This window comes from Pan paniscus, chromosome 16 (assembly GCF_029289425.2).
Source record: "Pan paniscus chromosome 16, NHGRI_mPanPan1-v2.0_pri, whole genome shotgun sequence".
In the NCBI taxonomy this organism is placed as follows: domain Eukaryota; kingdom Metazoa; phylum Chordata; class Mammalia; order Primates; family Hominidae; genus Pan; species Pan paniscus.
In genome coordinates, this window is record NC_073265.2 from 15,887,798 (window position 1) to 15,912,119 (window position 24,322).

The 24,322-nt window shown below is 54.7% G+C and overlaps 5 pseudogenes; 3 read left to right on the forward strand and 2 right to left on the reverse strand.

The window, feature by feature from the left end:
- The first annotated feature begins 291 nt into the window (after positions 1 to 291).
- Positions 292 to 1,632, forward strand: LOC100987465 (double homeobox protein 4-like protein 4; annotated as a pseudogene).
- A 6,386-nt stretch (positions 1,633 to 8,018) lies between these two features.
- LOC134729119 (double homeobox protein 4C-like) lies at positions 8,019 to 8,495 on the forward strand (annotated as a pseudogene).
- A 3,132-nt stretch (positions 8,496 to 11,627) lies between these two features.
- LOC134729112 (double homeobox protein 4C-like) lies at positions 11,628 to 12,212 on the forward strand (annotated as a pseudogene).
- Positions 12,213 to 12,241: 29 nt separating this feature from the next.
- LOC100986119 (double homeobox protein 4-like protein 4) lies at positions 12,242 to 13,694 on the reverse strand (annotated as a pseudogene).
- A 2,979-nt stretch (positions 13,695 to 16,673) lies between these two features.
- Positions 16,674 to 19,073, reverse strand: LOC100983323 (double homeobox protein 4-like protein 4; annotated as a pseudogene).
- Positions 19,074 to 24,322: the final 5,249 nt, after the last annotated feature.

A 24,322-nucleotide genomic window follows, 5' to 3' on the forward strand; every position in this document is an offset into this window, starting at 1 on the left:
CCGGAGAGCCAGCCCCCGAAACGCGCCACACTCACCCCTTCTCCCTCGCCCCCTTCCTCTTCGTCTCTCCAGCCCCACCACAACCATCACCACGCCCGCACCCCCACACCACCACCCCTGGCCGCGGGCCTCGACTTCCCGTGACCCTTCCAGGGTGGGGCAGGCTGTCCCATGGCTCACCGCTGTTCATGAAGGGGTGGAGCCTGCCTGCCTGCTGGCCTTTATAAGAGCCACTGGCTGGCTGTCTCGGCAGGCCTCCTGGCTGCACCAGCCACAGTGTACAGGCCGGCTGAGGTGCATGGGAGCCTGGCGGCCTCTCACTGCCCGTGTCCATCAGTGAAATTCCAGGTGGGGCTCCCCGCGATGGCCCTCCCGACACTTTCGTACGGCACCTTCCCCGCGGAAGCCCGGGGACGTGGACGTCGAAGGAGTCTCTTTTGGACCCCGAGCCAAAGCGAGACCCTGCGAGCCCGCTTTGAGCGGAACCCGTACCTGGGCATTGCCACCAGAGAATGGCTGGCCCAGGCCATCAGCATTCCAGGGCCCAGGGTCCAGATTTGGATTCAGAATGAGAGGTCACACCAGCTGAGGCAGCACCGGCAGGAAACTCCGCCCTGGCCCGGGAGACGTGGCCCGGAAGAAAGCAAGCGAAAGCGGACCACCGTCACCAGATCCCACACCTCCCTACTCCTCCGAGCCTTTGAGAAGGATCACTTTCCAGGCATCACTGCCAGGGAAGAGCTAGCCAGGGAGACGGGCCTCCTGGAGTCCAGGATTCAGATCTGGTTTCAGAATCGAAGGGCCAGGCACCGGGGAGAGGCTGGCAGGGCGCCCGCACAGGGAGGCGGCCTGTGCAATGTGGCACCCTGGCGGGTGTCACCCTATTCCCTCGTGGGTCGCCTTCGCCCACACCGGCGCGTGGGGAAAGTGTCTTCCCGCACCCCACGTGCCCTGCGCGCCTGGGGCTTTCCCACAGGGCCTTTCGTGAGCCATGGAGTGAGGGCCATCCCCGTGCTCCAGCCCAGCCAGGCGGCGCTGGCAGACAGGATCTCCAAACCTGCCGCGGCACGTGGGGATTTTGCCTACGCCGCCCCGGCTCCTCCAGAAGGGGCGCTCTCCCACCCTCAGTCTCCTTGGTGGCCTCCGCACCCGGGCAAAAGCCAGGAGGACCAGGACGCGCAGCGCGACATCCTGCCGGGCCTTTGCGCAGTGGGATAGCCTGGGCCCGCTCAAGCGGGGCCACATGGCCAAGGTGAGCTTGTGCCACCCGCATCCCGAGGGAGTCTGTGGTGGGGCTGGGGCCGGGGTCCCCAGGTCGCCGGTGCGGCGTGGCATCCCCAAGTCAGGGCAGCTCCACCTCACCAGCCCATGCCCCAGGAGGCCCCTGCGTGGCAGGGGCAGATGCAGGGCACCCCGGGGCCCTCCCAGGCTCTCCAGGAGCTGGGGCGCTCGTCTGCATTCCCCTCTGGCCTGCTGCTGGATGAGCTCCCGGTGAGCCCGGAGTTTGTACAGCTGGTGCAACCTTTCCTAGAAACGGAGGCCCAGGGAGAGCTGGAAGCCTTGGAAGAGGCCGCCTCGCTGGAAGATCCCCTCAGCGAGGATGAATACCAGGCTCTTTTGGAGGGCCTTTAGGACACGGGGTTGGGATGGGGTCTGGTCGGAGCAGGGCGGTGGCCTCTGTTTCCAGGGGAACACCTCGCTGGCTATGGAGGGGCATGTCTTCACCCCGACCCCTCCAACGGGCTGATCGGCCTGTGATTCCTGCCTTCTAGGTCTAGTTCCTGTGAGAGACTCCACCCAGCAGAGAACTACCATTCTTTCCTGGGCATCCCAGGGATCCCAGAGCTGGCCCAGGTACCAGCAGGTGGGCCACCTACTGTGCACGCACGGGTTTGCGGGCAGCCGCCTGGGCTGTGGGTGCAGCCCAGGCAGAGCTCTCATGCCTTTCCACCAACCCACCCCCGCCTGAACACCCCATCCCCACACCCACCCCCAACCCACGAAAATGCATCCTCCCCTGGGCTGGGTGGAGACCCCGTCCTGCGAAACACTGGGCCCATGCAGCGTCCAGGCCTGACACCCCTCCAGCGGCTCCCCACCTCTGGGCCTCTGCGCCACCATCGCCTGCCCACCCGGGCCCCTGCAACTTCCCAGCTGTCACCCTGGAGCGCCTGGCGACGGAACGCAGACCTCTAGCTCTCTTTGCCGGCCTCCTGGCTAGACCTGTGCTCATTGCGCACCCCGGCTGACGTGCAAGGGAGCCCGCTGCCTCTCTGTGCCCTTATCCGTCCATGAAATTCCGGCTGAGGCTCTCCCAACACCTTCTGACGCTCTTTAGTCAAAGCCTGGAGAATAGTTACATCTTGATGATCGGTTCAGAAATATGTCAAAATGCCCCCTCCCTGCAGAGCCTAGAGAAGATTTGCATCAACTGGGTGATCAGTGTAGAGATATATCACAATGTCCCCTGTACAAAACCCTGGAAATCATTTACATCACCTCGTTGATCAGTGCATAGGTATGTCAGAAATCCCCGGTAGGCTGAACATAAACAACAGTTACATCACTTGGCTGATCAGTGTAGAGATATGTGAAAATTCCAGTGTAGACAGAGCCTAGACAACTGTTACATCACTTAGTGATCAGTGCAGGGATAAATCGTAAAGCCTCATGTAGGCAGAGTGTAGACAGGTGTTTCCTCCCTGGGGTGATCAGTGCAGAGATATGTCTCAAAGCCCCTGTAAGCAGAATCTTGACAAGGTTTTCATCACCTGTTTGATCAGTGGAAATGTATATCACAAAGCGCCCTGTAGGCAAAGCCCAGACAATTGTTACATCATCTGGGTGAGCAGTGAAGTGATCTGTCACAATGCCTCTGTAGGCAGAGCTTAGACAAGGGATACATCAACTGAGTGATCAGTGCAGAGATATGCCAAAACGCTCCTGTAGTCTGAAACTAGAAAGCAGTTACATCACCAAGGTGATCAGTGCAGAGATATGTGAGAATTCCCATGTAGGCAGAGCCTAGAAAAGTGCTACGTCACCTACGTTATCAGTGCAGGTATAAGTCAAAAAGCCTCCTGTAGGCAGAGCGTAGACAAGAGTTCCCTCCCCAAGGTGATCAGTGCAGAGATGTGTCACAAAGCCCCTGAAGGCAGAGCCTAGACAAGAGTTTCATCACTTGATTGATCAGCTCAGAGAAGTGACACAATGTCCATGTAGGCAGATCTAAGACAGTACATCACCTGGGTGATCAGTGCAGAGATATGTACCAATGTCCCCTGTATGCACTGCCTAGACAAGAGTTGCATCACCTCAGAGATCAGTGCATAGATATGTCACAAAGCCTTCTGTACTCAAAGCCCATACAAGGCTAACATCACCAGGGAATCAGTGCAGTGATAATTCACAAAAATCCCTAGAGACAGAGCCTAGACAAGAGTTACATCACCTGCGTGATCAGTACAGATATTTGACACAATGCCCCCAAAGACAGAGCCTAGACAATTCTTCCATCACCTGGGCGATCAGTGCAGAGATAAGTCACAAATCCCCCCCTAGGCAGACTATACAGAAGAGTTCCATCACCTGGGTGACCAGTGCAGAGATATTTCACAATGTCCCCTGTAGGCAGTGAGTGGACAAGAGTTACATAACCTAGGTGATCTCTGCAGAGCTATGTCATAACGCCCATGTAGGCAGAGCGCAGATAAATGTTACATCACCTGGGTGATCAGTGCAGAGATACATCACAATAACCCCTGTAGGTGGAGCCTAGACAAGAGTTACATCATCTCAGTGATCAGTGCAGACATATGTCACAAGGCCCCTGTAGGCAGAGCCGAAAAAAGAGTTACATCTCCTGGGTGATCAGTGCAGAAATATGTCACAAAGACCCTGTAGGCCGAGACTAGACAAGAGATACATCTCCTGGGTGATCAGTGCAAAGATATGTCACAAAGCCCCCTGTAGACAAATCACAGAAAATTGTTACATCACCTTGGTGATCAGTGGAGATATCTGTCACAATTCCCCTTTAGGCGCAGCTTAGACAAGCGTTACATCACATGAGTGATCAGTGCAGAGATATGTCACTATGCCCCCATAGGAAGATCCAAGTCGAGTCCATCACCTGGGTGATCAGTGCAGAAATATGCCACAATGCCACCAGTAGGCAGATACAGACAAGAGTTACATCACCGGCGTGATCACTGCAGAGACATGCCACAATGACCCTGTAGGCAGAACCTAGACAACTGTTCCATCACCTGGATGATCAGTGCAGAGTTATGTCACAATGACCCCTTTTGGCAGAGCCTAGAAAAGGGTTACATCACCTGGGTGATCAGTGCAGAGATGTGTCACAAGCCCCTGTAGCCGTAGCCCAGACAATTGTTACATCAGCAGTGGGATCAGTGCAGTGACATGTCACAATGTCCCTGTAGCCATATCATTGACAAAAGTGACATCACCTGGGTGATCAGTGCGGAGATATGTCACAATTTCTCCAGTAGGGAGAGCCTAGCGAAGAGTTACATAACCTGGGTGATCAGGGCAGAGATATGTCACAATGCCCCCTGTAAGCAGATCCCAGACAAGAGATGCATCACCTCAGTGGTCAGTGCAGAGATATGTCTCAATGCCACATGTCGGCGAAGCCTATACAAGAGATACATCATCTCGGTGATCAGTGCAGTGATATGTTATAATGCCCGTGTAGGCAGAGCCCAGACTAGAATTACATCACCTGGGTTATCAGTGCAGAGATATCTCACAATATCCCCTGTAAGCAGAGCCTAGACAATAGTTACATCACCTGGGTGATCAGTGCAGAGATATCTCACAATACCCCCTGTAAGCAGAGCCTAGACAAGAGATACATCACCTGGGTGATCAGTGCAGAGATATGTCATAAATCCCACTGTAGGCAAAGACTAGACAAATTCTACATCACCTAAGTGATCAGTGCAGAGATATGTCCCAATGTCCCTCTAGGCAGAGCTTAGACAAGTGTCAAAACTCCTGGGAAACAAGTGCAGAGATAAATCACAATGCCCCCATAGGCAGAGTCTAGACAAGGGTTACATAACCCGGGTGATCCGTGCAGAGTGATGTCACAGCGCCCTATGTAGGCAGAGACTAGAAAAGAGTTACATCACCTGGGTGATCAGTGCAGAGATATGTCCCAATGCCCCATGTAGGCAGAGCATAGAGAAGAGTTGCATCACCTGGGTGATCAGTGCAGAGATATGTCACAATATCCCCTGTAGGCAAAGCCTAGTAAAGATTTACATCACCTTTGTCATCAGTTCAGGGATATGTGAAAACGCACCTGTAGGCAGAGCCTAGACAAGAGTTACACCACCTAGTTGATCAGTGCAGAGATATTTCACAATAACCCCTATAGGCATATACTAGACAAGAGTTGAATCACCTGGGCGATCAGTGCAGAGATATTTCACAATGTCCCCTTTGGGCAGAGGGTAGACAAGAGTTACATCACCTAGGTGATCAGTGCAGAGATTTGTCAAAATTCCCTGTACGGAGTGCTTACAAAAGTGTTACATCACCTAAGTGATCAGTGCAGAGATATGTCACAAAGCTCCTGTACGCAGAACTTAGATGAGTTACGTCACCGGGGTGGTCAGTGCAAACGTATGTCACAAAGCCCCCTGTAGGCAAAGCCTGGACAATAGTTACATCACTTCGGGGATCAGTGGCGAGATCTCTCACAATTCCCCTGTAGGCAGAGCTTATACAACAGTTACATCACCTGGGTGATCAGTGCAGGGATATGTCACAATGCCACCATAGGCAGATCCAAGAGAAGAGTCCGTCAACTGGGTGATCAGTCTGGAAATATGCCACAATGCCACCTTAGGCAGAGCCTAGACCAAATACCCATCACCTGGATAATCAGTGCAGAGTTATGTCACAAAGTACCTTTAGGCAGATTCTAGACAAGTGTTACATCACTTGGATGATCAGTGCAGAGATATGTCACAATTCCACCGTAGGCAGAGCCTAGACAAGAGTTACATGACCTATGTGATCAGTTCAGAGATACATCGCAATGCCCCTGTAGGCAGAGCCTTGGAAAGTGGTATATCGCCTGGGTGATCATTGCAGGGATATGTCCCAAAGCACCCTGTAGGCAGATCCTAGAGAAGAGTTATATCACCTGGGTGATCAGTGCAGAGATATGTCAAAAGCCCCCTGTAGGCAAAGCCTAGACAAGGGTTATATCACCTGGGTGATCAGTGCAGTGATATGTCACAAAGCCGTGTAGCCAGAGCGTAGACTAAAGTTACAGCACCTGGGTGATCAGTGCAGAGATATGTCACAATGTCCCCAGTAGGCAGAGACCAGGCATGAGTTTGATCACCTCGGGATCAGTGCAGATATATTTCTCAATCCCCCTGTGGGCACAGTCTAGACAAGAGTTACATCACCTTGTTTAACAGTGCAGAGATATGTCAAAATGCCCCTGTAGGCAGAGCCTACAAAAGTGTTACGTCACTTAGGTGATCATGGCAGAGATATGTCACAATACCCCCTGTAAGCAGAGCCTAGACTAGAGTTACATCACCTCGATGATCAGTGAAGAGATATGTCACAATGCCCCCATACGCAAATCCAAGACGAGAGTCCATCACCTGAGTGATCAGTGCAGAAATATGTGACAATGCCCCCAGTAGGAAGAGCCTAGAGAAAAGTCCCATCACCTGGGTGATCAGTGCACAGGTATTTCACAATGCCCCTGCAGGCAGAGCGTAAGTAAGAGTTACATCACCTAGATGATCAGTGCAGAGATATGTCACAAGGCCGCTATAGTCAGAGCCTGGACAAGAGTTACATCACCTCGGTGATCAATGCAGTGATATGTCACTATGCCCCGTAGGCAGAACGTAGTCACGCATTACATCACCTGGGTGAGCAGTGCAGATATATGTTACAAAGCCCCCATAACAGAGCCTAGACAAGAGTCCCATCACCTGGGTGATCAGTGCAGAAATATGTCACTATGCCCCCATGGGCAGATCCAACACAAGTGTTACTTCACCTGGGTGATCAGTGTAGAGATATGTCACAATGCCCCCATAGGCAGAGTCTAGACAAAGTCCCATCACCTGGCTGATCAGTGCAGAGATATGTCACAAAGCCCCTGTAGGCAGAGCCTAGACAAGTGGTACATCACTTTATTGGTCAGTTCAGAGATGTGTCTTGCTGACTGTTTGCTCCCGGAGCTCTGCGGGCACCCGGAAACATGCAGGGAATGGTGGAAGACCAGCATGGTGCCTTCGCTCTCCTTGCCAGTTTCCAAACTGGCCACACTGCAGAATCCCCATGTTGCAGCACACGGGAATCCATCATCAGGCCATCACGCCGGGGAGGCATCCTCTCTGGGGTCTCGCTCTGGTCTCCTACATGGATATGAACGAGAGCAACACGCCTCCGTGTGTGAGACTGTTGCGGCAACGGCGACACCCACAGGCACTGCCTCCTTCACGGAGAGAGGGCCTGGAACACTCCAGACTCCAACGGAGGTTCAGTTCCACACTCCCCTCCACACTCCCAGGCCGGTTTCTCCCTGCTGAAGATGCGTGGGAGCCCAGAGAGCCTCTTCCCGTTCCCACGGGAATCCTGGAGGGGTCCGGAGAGCCAGCCCCAGAAATGCGCCACCCTCACCACTTCCCCCTCACCCCTTCCTCTTCGTCTCTCCGGCCCCATCTCCACCATCACCATGCCCTACCCCCCAACACCAGCACACCCCCGGCCGCAGGCCTCCATGCCCTGGGACCATTCTCTGGTGGGGTGGGCTGTCCCAGGGCTCAGCGCCATTCAGGAAGTGGTGGAGCCTGCCTGCCTGCAGGCCTTTATAAGAGCTGCTGGCTGGCTCTGCGGGCAGGCCTCCTGTTTGCTCCTTCTGCAGTGCACAGGCCGGCTGAGGTGCACGGTAGCCTCTGGCCTCCCTCTGCCCGTGTCCTTCCGTGAAATTCTGACCGGGGCTCCCAGTGATGGCCCTCCCGACACCTTCAGATGGCACCCTCCCCCAGGAAGCCCGGGGACGGGGACGGCGAAGGAGACTCTTTTGGACCCCGAGCCAAAGCGAGGCCCTACGAGCCTCCTTTTAGTGGAACCCATACCCGGGCATCGCCACCAGAGAACGGCTAGCCCAGGCCATCAGCATTCCAGAGCCCTGGGTCCAGATTTGGTTTCAGAATGAGAGGTCACGCCAGCTGAGGCAGCACCAGTAGGTATCTCGGCCCTGGCCCAGGAGACGCGGCCCACAAGAAGGCAGGCAAAACCTGACCGCCGTCACCAGATCCCAGACCGCCCTGCTCCTCCAAGCCTTTGAGAAGGATCGCTTTCCAGGCATTGTCGCTAGGGAAGAGCTGGCCAGAGAGACGGGCCTCCCGGAGTCCAGGATTCAGATCTCGTTTCAGAGTCAAAGCGCCAGGCATCTGGGACAGGCTGGCAGGGCGCCTGCGTAGGCAGGCGGCCTGTGCAATGCGGACCCTGGCGGGTGTCACCCAGCTCCCTCGTGGGTCGCCTTTGCCCACACCGGCGCGTCGGGAACGGGGCTTCCCGCTCCCCACGTGCCCTGTGCACCTGGGGCTCTCCCACAGGGGGCTTTCGTGAGCCAGGGAACGAGGGCCATCCCCGTGCTCTAGACCAGCCCCACCGCACCGGCAAAGGAGATCTCCGCACCTGCCCCGGCACGCGGGGATTTTGCATACACCACCCCGGCTCCTCCAGAAGGGGCGCTCTCCCACCCTCAGGCTCCTCGGTCGCCTCCGCACCCGGGCAAAAGCCGGGAGGACCTGGACCCGCAGCACAACGAACTGCCGGGCCTTTGCTCGGTGGGACAGCCTAGGCCCGCACAAGCGGGGCCACAGGGCCAAGTTGTGTTCGCGCCACTCGCGTCCCAAGCGAGTCCGTGGTGGAGTTAGGGCCGGGGTCCCAGGTCGCCAGGGCGGCGTGGGAACCCCAAGCCGGGGCAGCTCCACCTAGCCAGCCCGAGCGCACGGAGGCCTCCTTGCGGCAGGGGCAGATGCAAGGCCTTCCGTGGCCTTCCTAGGCGCTCCAGGAGCAGGGGTGCTCCTCTGCACTCCCCTCCGGCCTGCTGCTGGATGAGCTCCTGGCGAGCCCGGAGTTTCTGCAGCAGGCACAACATTTCGTAGAAACGGAGGCCCCAGGGGAGCTGCAGGCCTTGGAAGAGGCCGCCTCGCTGGAAGCACCCCTAAGCGAGGAAGAATACGGGGCTCTGCTGGAGGAGATTTAGGACACGGGGTTGGGACGGGGTCGGGTCGGGGCAGGGAGGTGTCCTCTCTTTCACGGGGAACACCTGACTGGCTAAGAAGGTGCGTGTCTTCCGCCCGCCCTTTCCACAGGTCTGACCGGCCTAGGATTCCTGCCTTCTAGGTCTAGGCCCAGTGAGAGACTCCACAGAGCAGTGCAGAGATGTGTCACAAAGTCCCTGTAGGCAGAGCCTAGACAAGTGTTTCATCACTTGGTTGATCAGTTCAGAGATGTGTCACAATGTCCATGTAGGCAGATCTAAGAAGAGTGTCCATCATCTGGGTGATCAATGAAGAGATATGTACCAATGTCTCTTGTAGGCAGTGTCTAGACAGGAGTTGCATTACCTCAGAGGTCAGTGCATAGATATGTCACAGACTTCTGTAGGCGAAGCCCATACAAGGCTTACATCACCTAGGTGATCAGTGCAGAGATATGTCACAAAAATCCCTGTAGACAGAGCCTAGAAAAGAGTTACACCACCTGGGTTATAAGTGCAGATATTTGACACAACACTCCCATAAAAAGAGCCTAGACAAGACTTCCATCACCTGGGTGATCAGTGCAGAGATATGTCATAAATCCCCCTCTAGGCAAATTATAGAGAAGAGTCCCATTACCTGGGTGATCAGTGCAGAGATATTTCACAATGTCCCCTGGAGGCAGAGAGTGGACAAGAGTTACATAACCTAGGTGATCTGTGAAGAGCTATATCAAAACGCCCCAGTAGGCAGAGCCTAGATAAATGTTACATCACCTGGGTGACCAGTGCAGAGATACGTCACAATACCCCCTGTTGGTGGAGCCTAGACAAGAGTTACATCACCTGGGTGATCAGTGCACAGATACGTCAGAATACCATCTGTAGGCAGAGGCAAAACAAGAGATACATCTCCTGGGTGATAAGTGCAGAAATATGTCACAAAGCCCCTGTAGGCCGAGCCTAGACAAGAGTTACATCTCCTGGGTGATCAGTGCAAACATATGTCACAAAGTCCCCTGTAGACAAATCACAGAAAATTGTTACATCACCTGGGTGATCAGCGGAGATATCTGTCACAATTCCCCTTTAGGCGCAGCTTAAACAAGCGTTACATCACATGAGTGATCAGTGCAGAGATATGTCACTATGCCCCCATAGGCAGATCCAAGACAAGAGTCTATCACCTGGGTGATCAGTGCAGAAATATACCACAATGCCGCCAGTAGGCAGATATAGACAAGAGTTATATCACCTGCGTGATCACTGCAGAGATATGTCACAATGCCCCTGTAGGCAGAGCCTAGACAAGAGTCCCATCATCTGGGTGATCAGTGCAGAGTTATGTCACAATGCCCCCTTTTGGCAGAGCCTAGAAAAGGGTTACATCACCTGGGTGATCAATGCAGAGATGTGTCACAACTCCCCTGTAGCCAGAGCCTAGACAAGAGTTACATCACCAAGTTGATCAGTGCAGAGATATGTCACAATGCCCCCATAGGCAGAGCCTATACAAAAGTCCCATCACCTGGGTGATCAGTGCAGTGACATGTCACAAAGCCCCTGTAGGCAGACGCTACAGAAGTGTTACATCACTTTGTTGATCAGTTCAGAGATGTGTGATGCTGACTGTTTGCTCCCAGCGCTCTGCGGGCACCCAGAAACATGCAGGGAAGTGTGGAAGACCCGCATGGTGCCTTCGTTCTCCTTGTCAGTTTCCAAACCGGCCACACTGCAGACTCCCCACGTTGCCGCACACCGGAGTCCATCGTCAGGCCATCACGCCGGGGAGGCATCTTCTCTCTGGGGTCTTGCTCTGGTCTCTTATGTGGAAATGAAGGACAGCCACACGCCTGCGCCTGTGACACTGTCCCGGCAACAGCGACACCCACAGGCACTGCCTCCTTCACTGAGAGTGTGCCTGGAACACTCAAGACTCCCACGGGGGTTCAGATCCACACTCCCCTCCCTCCCAGGCCGGTTTCTCCCTGCTGAAGACGCGTGGGAGCCCGGAGAGTGGCTTCCAGTTCCCGTGGGATTCCTGGAGAGGTCCGGAGAGCCAGCTCAAGAAACGCGCCCCTGTCACCCCTTCCCCCTAGCCCCCTTCCTCTTCGTCTCTCCTTCCTGAACACCGCCATCACCATGACCTCCCCTCCCACCCCACCACACCCCAGCCGCAGACCTCGACGCCCTGGGACCCTTCCAGGGTTGGATGGGCTGTCCCAGGGCTCACCGCCATTCATGAAGGGGTGGAGCATGCCTGCCTGTGGGCCTTTATAGGAGCCGCTGGCTGGCTGTCCGGGCAGGCCTCCTGGCTGCATCTGCCGCAGTGCACAGGCCGGCTGAGGTGCCTGGGAGCCCGCCGGCCTCTCTCTGTCCGTGTCTGTCCGTGATATTCTGGCTGAGGCTCTGCGCGATGGCCCTCCCAACGCCTTCAGACGGCACCCTCACTGCGGAAGCCCAGGGACGGGGACGGCGAAGGAGACTCGTTTGGACCCCGAGCCAAAGCAAGGCCCTGTGTGCCTGCTTTGTGCGGAACCCATACCCGGGCATCGCCACCAGAGAACGGCTGGCCCAGGCCATCGGCATTCCGGATCCCCGGGTCCATATTTGGTTTCGGAATGAGAGGTCACGCCAGCTGAGGCAGCATCGGCGGGAACCTCAGCCCTGGCCTGGGAGACGCGGCCTGCAAGAAGGCAGGTGAAAGCGGACCGCCGACACTGGATCTCAGATCGCCCTGCTCCTCCGAGCCTTTGAGAAGGATCGCTTACCAGGCATCGCCGCCAGGGAAGAACTGGCCAGAGAGGCGGGCCTCCTGGAGTCCAGGATTCAGATCTGGTTTCAGAATTGAAGGGCCAGGTAACCGGGAGAGGCTGGCAGGGCCCCCGCTCAGGCAGGCGGTCGGTGCAACGCGGTCCCCGGAGGGTGACACCCTGTTCCCTCGTGGGTCGCCTTCGCTCACACCAGCGCGTGGAGAACGGGGATTCCCGCACCCCACGTGTCCTACTCACCTGGGGCTCTCCCACAGGGGGCTTTGGTGAGCCAGGGAGCGAGGGCCATCCCCGTGCTCCAGCCCAGCCAGGCCGCGCTGGCAGAGGGGATCTCCCAACCTGCCCCTGCATGAAGGGATTTGGCCTATGCCGCCCCTGCTCTTTCAGAAGGGTCGCTCTCCCACCCTCAGCACTGAGGGGTGCTTCCAGTGAGGCGGCCTCTTCCAAGGCCTCCAGCTCCCCCGGGGCCTCAGTTTCTAGGAAAGGTTGCGCCTGCTGCAGAAACTCCGGGCTCGCCAGGAGCTCATCCAGCAGCAGGCCGGAGGGGAGTGCAGACGATCGCCCCGGCTCCTGGAGTGCCTGGGAGGGCGCCGGGATGCCTTGCATCTGCCCCTGCCTCGCGGAAGCCTCCGGGATCGCGGGCTGGTGAGGTGGAGCTGCCTTGGCTTGGGGTTCCCATGCCGCCCCGTCGACCTTGGGACCATGGCCCCAGCCCCACCACGGGCTCCCCTGGGAGGCTGGTGGCACAACCACACCTTGGCCCTGTGGCCCCGCTTGAGCGGGCCCAGGCTGTCCCACCGCGCAAGGGCCTGACAGGCCGCCGCGGAACGTGTCCTGGTCCTCCCGGCTTTTGCCCAGGTGCAGAGGGCACTGAGGAGCCTGAGGGTGGGAAAGCGCCCCTTCCAGAGGAGCCAGGGCCGCTTAGGCAAAACCCCGTGTGCCGGCACATGTTGGGAGATCCCCTCTGTCGGCACGGCCTGGCTGGGCTGGAGCACGGGGACGGCCCTTGCTCCCTGACTCACGAAAGCCCCCTGTGGGAGAGTCCCAGGCACACAGGGCACGTGGGGTGTGCGAAGCCCCATTCCCCACGCGCCAGTTTGGGCGAAGGCGACCCATGAGGGAGCAGGGTGACATCCGCCGGAGGCTGCGTTGCACAGGCCCCCTGCCTGTGCGGGCGGTCTGCCAGCCTGTCCTGGATGTCTGGCCCTTCGATTCTGAAACCAGATCTGAATCCTGGAATCCGGTAGTCCCGTGTCTCTGGCCAGATCTTCCCTGGCAGTGATGCCTGGAAAGCCATACTTCGCATAGGCTTGGAGGAGCAGGGCGGTCTGGGATCCGGTGACGGCGGTCCGCTTTCACCTGCCTTCTTGCGGGCCTCATCTTCCGGGCCAGGACTGAGTTTCCCGCCGGTGCTGCCTCAGCTGGCGTGACCTCTCATTCTGGAACCAAATCTGCACCCTGGGCTCCAGAATGCCGATGGCCTGGGCCAGCCGTTCTCTGGTGGCGTTGCCCGGGTACGAGTTCCGCACAAAGCAGGCTCGCAGGGCCTCGCTTTAGCGCGGTGTTAAAACGTGTCTTTGCCATCCCCGTCCCAGGGCTTCCGCGGGGAGGGTGCTGTCCGAAGGTGTCGGGAGGGCCATCGCGGGGATCCCCGGCTGGAATTTCACGGACGGACACGGGCAGAGAGAGTACGGTGGGCTCCCGTGCACCTCAGCCAGCCAGTGCACTGCGGCAGGTGCAGCCAGGGGGCCTGCCCGGACAGCCAGCCAGGGGCTCTTATAAAGGCCCTCATGCAGGCTGGCTCCACCACTTCATGAATGGTGTTGAGCCCTGGGACAGGCCGCCCCACCACGGAGGGGTCCCAGGGCGTTGAGGCCTGCGGCCGTGGGGTGGTGTGGTGTGGGGGGAGGGCGTGGTGATGCTGGTGGTGGGGCCAGAGAGACGAAGAGGAAGGGGGCGAGGGGGAAGGGGTGAGGTGGGAGCATTTCAGGGGCTGGCTCTCCGGACATCTCCAGGAATCCCATGGGAACTGGAAGTCGCTTTCTGGGCTCCCACGCGTCTTCAGCAGGGAGAAACCGGCCTGGGATGGTGGAGGGGAGTGTGGAATTGAACCTCCGTGGGAGTCTTGAGAGTTCTAGTCCCACACTCCGTGAAGGAGGCAGTGCCTGTGGGTGTCGCCATTGCCGGGACAGTCTCACACACGCAGGCGTGTGGCACTCGTTCATTTCCACATAGGAGACCAGAGTGAGAACCCAGAGAGAAGATGCCTCCCCAGCGTGATGGCCTGACGATGGATTCCCGTGTGCGGCAACATGGGGAGTCTGCAGTGTGGCTGGCTTGGAAACTGGCAAGGAGAGCGAAGGCACCATGCCGGTCTTCCCCCATTCCATGCAAGTTTCCGGGTGCCCGCAGAGCTCCAGGAGCAAACAGTCAGCATGACACATCTCTGAACTGATCAACAAAGTGATGTAATACTTGTCTACGCTCTGCCTACAGCGGCTTTGTGACACATCTCTGCACTGATCACCTAGGTGATGGGACTTTTGTGTAGGCTCTGCCTATGGGAGCATTGTGACATATCTGTATACTGATCACCCAGGTGATGTAACTCTTGCGTTGAATCTGTCTATGGGGGCATTGTGACATATTTCTGCACTGATCACCCAGGTGATGCAAGTCTTCTCTATGCTCTGCCTACAGGGGGCATTGTGACATATCTCTGCACTTATCACCCAGGTTTTGTAACTCTTTTCTAGTGTCTGCCTACAGAGGACGTTGTGACATCACTCTGCACGGATCACCCGCGTTATGTAACACTTTTCTAGGCTCTGCCTACTGGAGATATTATGACATATCTCCACACTGATCACCAAGGTGATGTAACTCTTGTCTAGGCTCGGCCTACTCTAGACATTGTGACATATCTCCGCACTGATCACCCAGGTGACGTCACTTTTGTCAAGGATATGGCTACAGGGACCTTGTGACATGTCACTGCACTGATCACACAGCTGATGTAACTTGTCTAGGCTCTGGCTAAAGGGAGCTTGTGAACAGATCTCTGCACTGATCACCCAGGTGATGTAACCCTTGTCTAGGCTCTGCCAAAAGGGGGCATTGTGATATAACTCTGCACTGATCACCCAGGTGATGGGACTGTTGTCTAGGCTCTGCCTACGGTGGCATTGTGACATATCTCTGCAGTGATCATGCAGGTGATGTAACTCTTGTCTATATCTGCCTACTGGTGGCATTGTGGCATATTTCTGCACTCATCACCCAGGTGATGGACTCTTGTCTTGGATCTGCCTATGGGGGCATATTGACATATCTCTGCACTGATCACTCATGTGATGTAACGCTTGTCTAAGCTGCGCCTAAAGGGGAATTGTGACAGATACCTCCACTGATCACCCAGGAGATGTAACAATTTTCTGGGATTTGTCTACAGGGGGCTTTGTGACATATCTTTGCAGTGATCACCCAGGAGATGTAACTCTTTTCTAGGCTCGGCCTACAAGGGCTTTGTGACATATTTCTGCACTGATCACCCAGGTGATGTAACTCTTATTTAGGCTCTGCCTACAGGGGCTTTGTTACATATATCTGTACTGATCACCCATGTGATGTAACTCTTGTCTAGGCTCCACCTGTGGGGGTATTGTGACGTATATCTCCGCTGATCAACCAGGTGAGGTTATTCTTGTCTAGGTTCCACCTGCAGGGGATATTGTGATGTAACTCTACCCAGATCACCTTGGTTATGTAACTCTTGTCTACTCTCTGCCAACAGGGTCATTGTGAACTATCTCTGCACTGATCACCCAGGAGATGGGGCTCTTCTCTATATTCTGCCTAGAGGGGGATTTGTGACATAACTCTGCACTGATCACCCAGGTGATGGATGTCTTGTCTAGGCTCTGTTTATGGGAACATTGTGTCAAATATCTGCACTGATCACCCAGGTGATGTAACTCTTGTCTAGGCTCTGTCTACTGGGATTTTTGTGACATATCACTGCACTGATCACCCAGGTGATGTAAACCTTGTCTAGGTTCAGCCTACTGGGGATTTCTGACATACATATGCACTGATCACTGAGGTGATGTAAATCATTTCCAGGCTTTTTGTACAGGGGACATTGTGATATATCTCTGCTCTAATCACCCAAATGATGCAAATCTTCTCTAGGCTCCGCTGGGAGAGGGCATTGTGACATATTTCTGAGCTGATCATCCAGGAGATGTAACTATTCTCCAGGCTTTGACTAAACAGTATCAGAAGGTGTTGCGAGAGCCTCAGCCGGAATTTCACGAATGGACAAGGGCACAGAGAGGCCAGCGGGCTCCCTTGCACGTCAGCTGTGGTGCACAATGAACGCAGGTCTAGCCAGGAGGCCAGGAAAGAGAGCTAGAGGTTTGCGTGCCCAGGAAAGAATGGCAGTTCTCTGCTGGGTGGAGCCTCTCACCGGGCCTAGACCTAGAAGGCAGGAATCCCAGGCCCGTCAGCCCAGTGGAGGGGTTGGGGAGAAGACACACCCCTCCATATTCAGCCAGGTGTTCCCCGTGAAAGAGAGGCCACCGCCCTGCCCCGACCCGACCCCTTCCCAACCCCACTTCCTAAATCTCCTCCAGCAGAGCCCGATATTCTTCCTCGCTGAGGGGTGCTTCCAGCGAGGTGGCCTCTTCCAAGGACTCCAAGTCCCCTGGGGCCTCCGTTTCTAGGAAATGTAGAGCCTGCTGCAGAAACTGCGGGCTCGCCAGGAGCTCATCCAGCAGCAGGCCGGAGGGGAGTGCAGATGAGCGCCCCAGCTCCTGGAGCACCTGGGAGGGTGCCGGGAAGCATTGCATCTGCCCCTGCCGTGCGGAGGCCTCGGGGGCACGGGCTGGCGAGGTGGCGCTGCCCCGGCTTGGGGTTCCCACGCCGCCCCGGTTACCTTGGGACCCCGGCCCCAGCCCCACCACGGACTCCCCTGGGACATGGGTGGCGCAAACACAACTTGGCCCTGTGGCCCCGTTTCAGCAGGCCCAGGCTGTCCAACCGCGCAAGGGCCCGGCAGGCTGTCCCGCTGTGGGTCCCCGTCCTCCCGGCTTTTGCCCGGGTGCGGAGGCCACCAAGGAGCCTGAGGGTGGGAGAGCGCCCCTTCCGGAGGAGCCGAGGTGGCTTAGGCAAATTCCCCGCGTGCCGGGGCAGGTTGGGAGATCCCCTCTCCCGGCGCGGCCTGGCTGGGCTGGAGCATGGGGACGGCCCTTGCTCCCTGGCTCACCAAAGCCCCCTGTGGGAGATTCCTAGGCACACAGGGCACGTGGGGTGCGGGAAGCCCCATTCCCCACACGCCTGTGTGGGCAAAGGCGACCCACGAGGGAGCAGAGTGACACCTGCCAGGGGCCGCGTTGCACAGGCCGTCTGCCTGCACGGGCTCCCTGCCAGCCTGTCCCGGGTGCCTGGCCCTTTGATTCTGAAACCATATCTGAATCCTGGACTCCGGGATGCCCGTCTCTCTGGCCAGCTCTTCCTTGGCGGCGATGCCTGGAAAGCGATCCTTCTCAAAGGCTCGGAGGAGAAGGGCAGTCTGGGATCCGGTGACGGTGGTCCGCATTTGCCTGCCTTCTTGCGGGCCACGTCTCCCAGGCCAAGGCAGAGATTCCTGCCGGTGCTGCCTCAGCTGGCATGACCTCTCATTCTGAAACCAAATCTGGACCCAGGGCTCAGGAAAGCTGATGGCCTGGGCCAGCCGTTCTCTGGTGGTGATGCCTGGGTACGGGTTCCGTTCAAAGCAGGCTCACAGGGCCCCGCTTTGGCTCTGGGTCCAAACGAGTCTCCTTCGCCGTCCCCGTCCCCAGGCTTCCACGGGGATTGTGCCATCCGAAGGTGTTGGGAGGGCCATCGCGGGGAGCCCCGGCTGGAATTTCATGGATGGACACGGGCAGAGAGAGGCCGGCAGGCTCCCGTGCACCTCAGCTAGCCTGTGCACTGCGGCAGGTGCAGCCAGGAGGCCTCCCTGGACAGCCAACCAGCGGCTGTTATAAAGGCCTGCAGGCAGGCAGTCTCCACCACTTCATGAATGGCGGTGAGATCTGGGACAGCACATCCCACCCCGGAACGGTCCCAGGACATCGAGGCCTGAGGCCGGCTGGTGGTGGTGAGTGGGGGGTGGGCATGGTGATGGTGGTGGTGGGGCTGGAGAGACAAAGAGGAAGGGGGCGAGGGGGAAGGGGTGAGGGGTGTGCGTTTCGGGGGCTGGTTCTCCGGACCTCTCCAGGAATCCCGTGGGAACTGGAAGAGGCTCTCTGGGCTCCCACGCGTCTTCAGCAGGGAGAAACCTGCCTGGGATGGTGGAGGGGAGTGTGGATATGAACTTCCCTGGGAGTCTTGAGTGTTCCAGGACCTCTCTCCGTGAAGGAGGCAGTGCCTGTGTGTGTCGCCATTACCGGGACAGTCTCACACGCACAGGCGTGTTGCTCTCCTTCATTTCCACGTAGGAGACCAGAGTGAAACCCCAGAGAGAAGATGCCTCCCTGGCGTGATGGCCTGATGATGGATTCCCGTGTGCGTCAACATGGGGAGTCTGCAGTGCGGCCAGTTTAGAAACTGGCAAGGAGAGCGAAGGCACCATGCTGGTCTTCCACACTTCCCTGCATGTTTCTGGGTGCCCGCAGAGCTCCGGGAGCAAACCGTCAGCATGACACATCCCTGAACAAATCAACAATGTGATGTAACCCTTGTCTAGGCTCTGCCTACAGGGGCTTTGTGAAATATCTCTGCAATGATCACCCAGGTGATGGGACTTTTGTCTAGGCTCTGCCTACGGGGGCATTGTGACATATCTCTACACTGATCACCCAGGAGACGTAACTCTTGAGTTGGATCTGCCTATGGGGCATTGTGACATATTTCTGCAGAGATCACCCAGGTGATGGGACTCTTGTCTAGGCTCTATATATGGGGGCTTTCAGACATATCTCTGCACTGATCACCCAGGATATGTAACGTGTGATTAGGCTCTGCCTACCAGGCATAGTGACATATCACTGCATTGATCACCAAGGTGATGTAACACTTGTCCAAGCTCTGCCTACAGGGGGCCTTGTGACATATCTCCGCCCTGATCATCTAGGTGATGTAACACTTGCTTACGCTCTGCCTGCAGGTGCATTGTGAAATATCCCTGCACTGATCACCCAGGTGATGGGACTCTTCTCTAGGCTCTGCCTACTGGGGGCATTGTCACATATTTCTGCACTGATCACCCACGTGACGAACTCATGTCTTGGATTTGCCAATGGGGGCGTTCTGACTTATCTCTGCACTGATCACCCAGGTGATGTAACTCTGGTCTAAGCTCTGTCTAAAGGGTCATTGTGACAGATCTGTGCACTGATCACTCAGGTGATGTAACTATTGTCTAGGCTCTGCTTAAAGGGGCCTTGTCATATATCTCTGCACTGATCACCCAGGTGATGTAACTCTGGCCTAGGCTCTGCTTAAAGGGGGTATTGTGACATATCTCTGCCCTGATCACATAAGTGGTGGAATACTTGTGTAGGCTCTGCCTACATGGGCATTTTGACATATCTCTGCACTGTTAAATGAGGTGATGTAACTCTTGTCTAGGCTGTGCCCAGAGGGGGATTGACACATATCTCTGCACAGATCCCAAGGTGATCCAACTCTTGCATTGTCTCTGCCTACTGGGGACATTGTGACACCTCTCTGCACTGATCTCCCCGGTGCAGTAACTTTAGTCTAGGCTCTGGCTACACGGCATTGTGACATATCACTGCACTGATCACCCAGGTGATATAACTCTTGTCTAGGCTGTGCTTACAGGGGGCTTGTGACATATCTCTGCACTGATCACCCTGATGATATAATTCTTCTCTAGGATCTGCCTACAGGGTGCTTTGTGACATATCCCTGCAATGATCACCCAGGTTATATACCACTTGTCAAGGCTCTGCCTAGAGGGGCATTGCGATGTATCTCTGCACTGATCACCTAGGTCTTGTAACTCTTGTCTAGGCTCTGCCTACAGTGGCATTGTGTCATATCTCTGCACTGATAAACCAGGTGATGTAACTATTTTCTAGGATCTGCCTACAGGGTGCTTTGCGACATATCCCTGCAATGATCACACAGGTGATGTACCACTTCTCAAGGCTCTGCCTACAGGGACATGGCAATGTATCTCTGCACTGATGACCTAGGTCATTTAACTCTTCTCTACACTCTGCCTACAGTGGCATTGTGACATATCTCTGCACTGATCATCCAAGTGATGTAACTCTTGTCTAGGATCTGCCTACAGGGGTCATTGTGACATATCTCTGCACTGATCACCCAGGTGATGTAACTATTTTCTAGTCTCTGCCTAGAGAGGATGTTGTGACATTACTCTGCACGGATCACCCGGGTTATGTAACTCTTGTCAAGGCTCTGCCTATGGGGGCATTGTGACTTATCACTTCACTGATCACCCAGGAGATGTGACTCTTGTCTAAGCTCTGCCTAGAGGGACATTGGGACATATCTCTGCACTGATCGCTGAGGTGATGTAAAAGTTGTCTAGGCTTTGCCTAAAGTGGGATTTATGACATATCTCTGCACTGATCACCCAGGTGATGTAACCCTTGTCTAGGCTCTGCTTGCAGAGGTTATTGTGAGATATCTCTGCACTGATAAACCAGGTGATGTAACTCTTGCCTAGCCTCTGCCTACAGGGGCATTTTAACATATCACTGCACTGATCACCGAGATGATGTAACTCTTTTATAGGCTTCACCGACAGCGGGCATTGAGACATATCTCTGCACTGATCACCGAGGTGGTGCAACTCTTGTCTGGGATCTGCTAACAGGGGACATTGTGACATGTCTCTGCCCTGATCACCCAGGTGATGTAACTCTTGTCTAGGCTCGGCCTACTGGAGACATTGTGACATATCTCCACACTGATCACCCAGGTATTGTCACAGTTTCAATGACTTGGCTACAGGGACATTGTGACATGTCACTTCACTGATCACACAGCTGATTTAACCCTCGTCTAGGCTCTGCCTACAATGGCATTGTGACTTAACTCTGCACTGATCACCCAGGTGATAGGACTCTTGTCTAGGCTCTGCCTACAGGGGCATTGTGACATATCTCTGCAGTGATCACGCAGGTGATGTAACTGTTGTCTCTATGTGCCTACTGGTGGCATTGTGGCATATTTCTGCACTGATCACCCAGCTGATGGACTCTTGTCTTGGATCTGCCTATGGGAGCATAGTGACATATCTCTGCACTGATCATTCATATGATGTAACGCTTGTCTAAGCTGTGCCTAAAGGGGAAATGTGACAGATATCTCCAGTGATCACCCAGGTGTTGTAACAGTTTTCTGGGATTTTTCTACAGGGGACTTTGTGACATAAATTTGCACTGATAACCCAGGAGAGGTAACTCTTGTCTAGGCTCGGCCTACAGGAACTTTGTGACATATTTCTGCACTGATCATCTAGGAGATGTAACTCTTATTTAGGCTCTGCCTACAGGGGCTTTGTGACATATTCTGTACTGATCACCCAGGTGATGTAACTCTTGTCTAGTTTCCACCTACAGGGGTATTGTGACGTATCTCTGCACTGATCACCCAGGTGATGAGACTCTTGTCTAGGCTCCACCTACTGGGTGTATTGTGACGTATCTCTGCAATGATCACCCAGGTGATGTAACATTTATCTAGGCTCTGCCTACTGGGGCGTTTTGACATAGCTCTGCACAGATCACCTAGGTTATGTAACTCTTGTCCACTCTCTGCCTCCAGGGGGCATTGTGAAATATCTCTGCACTGATCACCCAGGGGATCTGACTCTTCTCTATACTCTGCCTAGAGGTGGAGTTGTGACATATATCTGCACCGGTCACCCAGGTGATGGAAGTCTTGTCTAGGCACTGTCTACAGGGAATTTTGTTACATATCACTGCACTGATCACCTAGGTGATGTTATCCTTGTATGGGCTGTGCCTACAGAAGTCTTTGTGACATATCTCTGCACTGATGACCCAGGTGATGCAACACTGGTCTGAGCTCTGCCTAAAGGGGCATTGTGACTGATCTCTGCACTGATCACTCAGGTGATTAAACTATTTTATAGGCCCTGCTTAAAGGGACCTTGACACATATCTCTGCACTGATCACCCAGATGATGTAACTCTTTTCTAGGCTCTGCTTACAGGGGGTATTGTGACATATCTCTACACTGATCACCTAAGTGATGTAACACTTGTGTAGGCTCTGCCTGCAAGGGCATTGTGAAATATCTCTGCACTGATCACCCAGGTGATGGGACCCTTCTCTAGGCTCTGCTTACTGGGGGCATTGTCACACATGTCTGCAGTGATCACCCAGGTGATGGAATCTTGTCTTGGGTTTGCCTATGGGGGCATTGTGACATATATCTACACTGATCACCCAGGTGATGTTACTCTGGTCTATGGTCTGCCTAAAGGGGCATTGTGACAGATCTCTGCACTGATCACCCAGGTGATGTAACTCTTGTCTAGGCTCTATTTACAGGGGGTATTGTTATATATCTCTGCACTGACCACCTAGGTGATGTAACACTTGTGTAGGCTCTGCCTACAGTGGCATTTTGACATATCTCTGCACTGTTAAACGAGGTGATGTAACTGTTGTCTAGGCTGTGCTCACAGGGGGATTGAGACATATCTCTGCACTGATCCTGAGGTGATCCAAATCTTGCCTGGTCTCTGCCTACTGGGGACATTGTGACATATTTCTGCACTGATCTCTCAGGTGCTGTAACTTTAGTCTAGGCTCTGGCTACACGGCATTGTGACATATCACTGCACTGATCACCCAGGTGATATAACTCTTGTCTAGGCTCTGCCTACAGGGGGCTTGTGACATATCTCTGCACTAATCACCCAGGTGATATAACTCTTCTCTAGAATCTGCCTACAGGGTGCTTTGTGACATATCCCTGCAATGATCACCCAGGTGATATACCGCTTGTCAAGGCTCTGTCTACAGGGACATTGTGATGTATCTCTGCACTGACCACCTAAGTCATGTAACTCTTGTCTAGGCTCTGCCTACAATGGCATTGTGACATATCTCTGCACTAATCATCCAAGTGATGTAACCCTTGTCTAGGATCTGCCTAAAGGGACTTTGTGACATAACTATGCACTGAGCATTCCGGTGATGGGGCTTTTGTCTAGGCTCTGCCTAATGGCGCATTGTCACATATTTCTGCACTGATGACCCAGGTGACGAACTCTTGTCTTGGATCTCCCTATGGGGGTATTGTGACATATCTCTGCACTGATAACCCAGGTGATGTAACTGTTGTATAAGCTCTGCCTACAGGGTAATTGTGAGAGATCTCGCCACTGATCACCCAAGTGATGTAACCATTTTCTAGGCTTTGCCTACAGGGGCTTTGTGACATACCTTTGCCCTGATCACCCAGGTGATGTAACTCATCTAAGTTTTGCCTACAGGAGCTTTGTGACATATCTCTGCACTGATCACTTAGGTGATGTAACACTTTTATAAGCACTGCCTACAGGGAATTTTGACAAATCTCTCCACTGATCACCTAGGTGATGTAACTCTTGTCTACCCTCTGCCCAAAGGGGGCATTGTGAAATATCTCTGCACCGATCACCCAGGTGATTCAACTATTGTCTAGGATCTGCCTACAGGGGCGTTTTCACATATCCCTGAACTGATGACAAAGGTGATGTAACTCTTGCCTAGGCTTTCCTACAGGGGACATTGTGACATATCTCTGCACTGATCTCCCAGGTGATGCAACTCTTCTCTATGCTCTGTCTACAGGGGACATTGTGATATATCACTGCACTGATCACCCACGTGATGTAAGCATTGTATGGGCTTTGCCTACAGAAGGCTTTGTGACATATCTATTCACTGATCTCTGAGGTGATGCAACTCTTGTCTAGGCACTGCCTACAGGGGACATCGGTACATATCTCTTCACTGATCACCCAGGTGATGGACTCTTGTCTTAGATCTGCCTACATGGAGATTATGCCACATATCTGAACTGATCAACCAAGTGATGAAACTCTTGTCTAGGCTCTGCCTGCAGGGGCTTTGTGACACATCTCTGCACTGAACATCCTGGGGAGGGAACTCTTGTCTACGCTCTGCCCACAGGAGGCTTTATGACTTATACCTGCACTGATAACCTAGGTGATGTAACACTTGTCTTGGCTCTGCCTACACGGGA